A 6,677-nucleotide genomic window follows, 5' to 3' on the forward strand; every position below is an offset into this window, starting at 1 on the left:
AAGAAAGATTTCTAACTGATTCTGTGTCTGGCCAAGGGGCCAGAAAGAGACTAAACCACAACTGGAGGAGAACCTACCTCAGATAAATTCTCCAGCACTGTTTTAAAAAAGTTTTTCTTTTTTTTTCTCTTTAAAGGTACTGTTTAAAAGAAAAAAAATGTAGTCTGCAAATCTGGTTTTTTTTCTGTGCAGAATTGGTATAACTAAAAACTGCTCAGTGCTTTGCAGGTGCCAGACGTGAGACATCCTCGTGACGCAGGGCAGCCCCGTGAGTGCCCAGAGAGCACTTGCTCCTCGCAGGCGCAGCAGCGAGCAGAGGTGTCTGGCCAGGAGCCACGGGGGGTAATGGTGGTCGTGACAGTGCCCACCTCTGAAGGTGAAGACGCGTTTCCCTACCCCTTGTTCATTACCGTAAAGAACTGTCCTACATGAGACAGAGGTTCACACTGGGACATCACCTGTGTCCCAGCTCTCTGAGAAAGCAACACATGGATGGGCTTAGGGAGAAAGCAATGGGTGCTCTTGGCAAGATCTCATTTGCAACCTCTGGGCTTCAGCATCCCCTAGGAGTAACTCACGAACTGTGTGGCAATATTGCTGTGTTAGGCGGCTTCATGCTGGAGTAGCTGAAGGGTTAGGCTGCTGCCAAACACTGTTTTGATAATGTTGGTTCACCAATGGGCTAAATCCAGGTTTAACATACTTAGTACCAGATTACATGTGCCATGGCTTCCTGATACGTATGATCTCATGTTGCTCAAACAGTTTTTGAGTCAATTCCATTGGCAGACTGACTCATTACAGAGTCAGTCAGTCTGTGTCCTCCTTTTAATCTCATGCTGAATCAAGGATCTTATGTTCTCTTGCAATCAGAATAAAGTCATAAAACTGATGTAATTTCCACTTGAGATGCTGTGTTGAATCCATCTGAAATGCAGTTGTGAATCTACACCTAATCTGAAACGAAACTGTGCTGCTAGGTGGTTAGTAGAGGCACGGATCCAGTACTGGTATCTTCAGAGCGCTGTCTGGGCAGCCCCTCTGCAGTAATGAAGGCACGGAGAGACAGCAAGGGCTCCTCGCAAACTCAGCATTTACCTGGCCCTTGTGCCCACTGATGTCTTCCCAAATGGGGTCTCAAAGCAGATGGAGACAAGATGCAGATCCACCGTTAGGCTCTAAATACACAAGCTGCCAGATTACCGCATGCTTTTTTTTTTTATTATTTCGTATGGATTTGCCCATAAATGCCAAAAGAGTTGCCAGAGAGCTCATAAGGACGTGGAGCCGAGAGAACAGAGAGAAGTCAGAGATGAGAAGTAAGGCTGTACTCGCCCTTCATGCTTAATAGCTCTGCGGTAAGCGGTGCGGAGTGCCCTCGGCTGGCACTGACTAGCACATCCCGCCAGCGCATTCGCACCGACAGCGCTGCTCTTCATCCAGGCACTCGCTGAGAGCTGACTCAGAGCACCTTTCCCCCAAAAGCAGGTGTCTGCACACAGCTACGGCGTTCAGCCACCTCCCAGACGTGGCAGCCGTGTTTCAATGCAGAAGGAGACACTTCGGAAGAATTTTAGTGGGGGAAGGGAAATTTCTCAGCCTTGGCTGACTGAGGGCTAATGCTTCGGTTTGCCAAATACCTGCATTTAATTTTTATCCTGGATTAGGTAAGCCAGGAAAATAAAGATAATGCACTATAATTTTACATAAGGAGTACTCCGAGTTCTGTCTAATGTCACTAACAGTATATTTTACATTTTTAGATTGTTGTGCAGTAGTCCTGTGTTTAAGCAGAGTTGCATATATCTGCATGGTATGTACCTGTATACAGCCAATCTGCTTTAAAAAAAGAAAGTAAAACTGCCAATGCACAAGCAGCACTTAAACTACAGCCACACAGTTTACTCTGAGTACACTTTTACTGCAGACAGGCACTTTATTTCTCCTGTGTTACTGTCAGAGGGCGATTTTAGTGTACCTGATACCATTTTCCTGACAGACCATAATTTTACAGTAGATGAAAGTGTCTGTTTCCCCTAGCATATGGCTGGAGCTAGCATGCATATTTTCTTATCTACAGGCATAATACCAGCAGAAGATACAGCCTAATTTTAAAAGGTGAAAGGGCTTGCACGTTGAGTAGCTAATGTAGTTGTCACTCAGCCATATGGCTTTTAACACGCACCAGGGCACCTCTCGCTGAGAAGCTGTGACACCTAATATTGCACCAGCGACTACCCAAAACAAAAACAGTTAAACTTTCAAGTAACATCAGCACCTTTGATCTGCAGAACGAAGGGGGCCAAACGAACCAGACTGACTTTGCAGTCAGTAAGTCAAGCTTTACCTGTTAGGCTTTTCCTGACAAAACATTAGTGAAAGTCACCAGCTCATCAGCTTTTTTGCCAAGAGCTATAAAGTTTGCAGCTGTAGGCAAATTTTATAGCACTTACAATCCTAACCCCATTGTCAGGAAAGAACTAGCTCCTATACATTTTGCTGTTGCCATAAACCCTGCTGAATGGCTATGCAAGCACATTCATGCTTTTATATTTGACTTACATGGCTTCTTCACCAAGTAAAGCCAACTAGGGCAAACTTGGCTCAGCTTATGAAATATTCACAGCATTGTAACACCGTTATGGGTGTACGCATAGTCACAGGGACACGTAATAAGCTGGAACATTCTCACTGCTTTGAGATGAAAACTACTTTTTTTCTTTTTCCCCTAAGAGTTTCTTGTTGCCCAGGGTTAAATGTAGGTCAAGCTGTCTGAGCCCATGTCTGTGGCACACGGAGTGGGATTAAACTGGAATTTTCCACTCAACTCGACTGCCAATCACTGTAATGTCTGCAAATGCTAAATTAATCTGGAGTGATCTGGTGTTGGCATTGAAGGGAGCTCCTGGGGCTCAAGGATGGCATTTTGGCCTCCATGAAAAAGATGCCCTCTTTCTCCGGACGAGGGATGGCAACGTTCTGGCTGCTTGCTTAAACCCCTGCAATGATCAGCCAAACACAGAAAAATAGCTCCATACGAGACAGCGGTACATGCGTGCTAGAAGCGAGCGGGGAGAAACTACGCCTCGCGGGTGAGGGACTGAGAACAGTGGCGATGGGAAGGTTATTCCCAGCACCGCCACAGACTGCGCTGAGACCTGCCATGTCCTTCTTAATGCACGTTTTCTCATCTTTAAAACAGGATTAGCACCTTTCTGCTACTGTTCTGCAATGTGCTTCATCATGGAAACCATTAAAGGGTACAAAATATTTTACAGTAAGCATCTTCTGGTTTACACCCTAGTCCCTTTATTAAGGAGGGCGAGCCTTCAACATGCCCCCCTCTAGCTGCAGGTAGTACGGCCACTGGCACCCCAGCAAAGCTGCCTTCAGCTTAGCACGTGATGGACATCACTGGGACATCAAGCAGTCCTGCCCACTTAAATAACATATTAAGGGCAACTTGGAACACCTAAGGTAAGCAGAAACAGGCAGTTAAATAGTAGCAAGTACAGCACATAATTTCTCCCTCATGTTTTGAAACATTCTGGGGACAAGTGATGTTACTGACTATAAAGGATACCGAGAAACTCAGCTCATCAGTTTTACCACATGTAAAGAATTCGGTATCTCGGCTCTAATCCCCCCTCTCAGGAGCAATCATTTGGCAGTCAATCCGGAAAAAAAATGTAGAAAACATGGAAAAAAAAAAAATTGTGCAAGTTTTTATCCTCATCAGTTGCTAGACTTCTGTAAAAGCGGCGCAATGCAAACTGCACAAAAGCAGGGCATCGCCGCAGTAGAAGCAAGCTATTAGAATAGGACTCAGCAGTAAGGTTTTTAAAATATGCATTTTAATTAGAACTCATTTAAAGCACAACTGATCAAAACAGCGATAATGAGAGAAGCCTAATTAATTTTTGTCTAAGTAACGAAGTCTCACTACAAAGGGGTCTTTGGAAGAAAAGGGTTTGGGATGTTAAAACCAGGGTGTTTGTAATGAGACGCAATACTGCTGGAAGCCAGACCCAGAGGTTTCACAGGGCTGTGGCAGCCACCGTATTAATCTTTTAACAGGAAAAAGTAACCCAACTGAGATGAGACATCCCATTTATAGCCGAGTTCTGAGTTGCAACCATTGGCAGAGATATTAAAACACAATCAAACAGAATGGCATATTATAAAACAAATACAAATACAATTAAAAGCAGATTAAGTAAAAGATCAAAGCAGGCTCAAAAAAAATGCAGTTTCCAGGGAGTTCAGGGTTCAGACAGCAGAGGAGGAGCAAAAGCTTGGAGATTTGGAGCATTTCTAAGCACTAAGGAACTAGCGATTTTCTAAGTACTAAAGAAGAATTAAAATGCTGTAGATGGAGGAGAGCTAACTCAGGGTGGTTAGAGGAAAAGAAAACGGTTACTTTTGAACCAAAAGTAAGTATTGTAACATTTAAGGAACCAAGCCATTTGAAAAGAACAGCATCAAGGGGAACACCCCCTGGTTCCTACCTGAGGGTAATATGAAGGCTGCTCCATAAGCAGGGTGTCAGGAACGGGCTGGGATGGTGGCCCCCGCAGCAGACCTCTCTTACGTGAAAAAACCTGTGAGAAAGGTACCACGTCCCTCCAAGTATCTCATCTCAACCACAGACAGATCAAGCTCCAGCAAGCACAGGCACAGGTATAAAATACAATACAAGAGGATGATTTCATTAATAATCATGCTAAATAAAGCATCACTTTATACTTATACCTAAACAGAAATTAACTGCTGTGTAAAAAAAAAAACACTTTCCTAGTTTTGTTAAGCTTTAGTATAGCAAAGTGACAGGCACCAGCCATGGATAGTTTGCTCTACCTTGCAAAGACCTGTATTACCAAAGACGAGGGTCTTTCACAGGACCCTTTTGTCTAGTTTCTTACTAACTGCAGCATCTCTCTTTCCCCCATACTGTACCACAATCACTCGGTTTCAGTATCATGGAAAGCACGCCCCAGGCTTCTTAAACCAGGTTGTGCTTTCCCCCCGCCCCCCATGAGCCATATTCCCTATGTTCGTTTTTTAATCGATTTTTGCAACTCAGTGATTTGGGGCCACTGCTTACCCCCCGGCCGCTCAGTCAGCACTGGTGTGCCAGGGGCAGCCACCAACACCCCGGGCTTCAAGTGAGATTGAGCTGGGGTTGTTAGCTTAGGGGAACTGAAGTCACGAGTGGCTTAGATTAAGAGTCTCGACTGTTAACTACAGGGGTGACAGGCGGGCGCTCGGACACCGCTGCCTCTGGCAGAGAGGTAGGGCCGAAACATCTGAAATCATCCTGGTACTGATCACCAAAGGTGAAAGTCAGAACACTGATGTAAAATCCTCATCAGACATCTGTTTCCCAGGGCCCTCCCCTATGTTTCAAGGGCTGAGTCTGTCCTCGAATTCCTTAATGATCAGCTACCTGGTTGCCAGCAGCAAACCAGCAAGGGAAGGCGGCAAGTACGTGTTTTACAGAAGACCATTCTAGTGTTTCACCCTTTTTGTTTTGGTTTGTTTTTTTCACTTCAAAGAGAAAATAAATTCAACAGGAGACAAATGCATTTCATGATTTTTAATAATTTTGTGCCGTGGTTTAACCACAGCATATTAAGAACAAGCATAAAATCTGTATTTAAAACTAACAACAGCACTTAGAGCAACATCTTCCTTTAAAAGTATTGCAATAAACAGACCTTAGGTCTAAAAACTAGGACATCACCATTTGCTCAATTAAGAGAGTCAGATACACAACAGTTGAAATCTTTTCCTGTATATAACTGGGAGTTACGGTGGGGAAAAAAGCAACGAATTAATTGTGTTAAAAGGAAAATAAAATAAAAAAAATTAAAGCAAGCCAGGTTTGTCATAGCGTCACATGAACAGCTATTGAGAAATTCCAATACAGTTGTAAAAAGACTTACTGTTTTAATAGCTTTGTTTTTACAACAATAAAATTTAAAAGAAAGATTAAATATTGTTGATAGTGCTGTACATATTTCAGAATAGCTTGAAACAAAATGGACAAAAATAAGAGACATGTTGAAAACGTGATCTTGAAAGCCACAATGTTGGAAATACAAAAAAATCCGTACAGCAATAAAGCACTTTACACTGTAAAATAACTAGCAAGAAACAACAAAGAAAGGCTCAACACTCTAAAAACAGGCATTCGATGGTTATTTTTAAGTGTAACAGCCTGACTGATGTACATACCATCATGAAATGCTCTGAGCACAGCAGCGTTGGGCAGTTGATAGCCGTACAAAGATAAAACCCCTATCAACGCTTATGCAGTCTTTGTCCTATAAGTAGAAAAGCTTTGTTAAAGAATATTAAAGTGAATTTTTTTATTGTTATTATTTTTGCTCTCCAGGTCTATGATGCCTGAGGCTCTCGTAACTTCTGCTTATACTTCTTTCAAAATCTTGGCTGCCTGCTGTGCTTCGTGGTAAACGGAAAAGCGTGAACGCAGCTGTGAGTACACTTAATAGATAGTCTGCTCTTTCCACTGCAGCTTCAAAGCAAATTAGTGCCTCTAAAAGGAGACATGCTCGTGTTTGGTCCACTCAATATGCAAGTTCTCTTATGATAAATCCTACCCTATATTCCTCCAGCGGGAGGTTTACTCTGTACAGAGTCTTCCTAGTCAAGGC

The sequence above is a fragment of the Fulmarus glacialis genome, unplaced genomic scaffold, assembly GCF_000690835.1.
Source record: "Fulmarus glacialis isolate BGI_N327 unplaced genomic scaffold, ASM69083v1 scaffold15458, whole genome shotgun sequence".
Lineage (NCBI taxonomy): Eukaryota > Metazoa > Chordata > Aves > Procellariiformes > Procellariidae > Fulmarus > Fulmarus glacialis.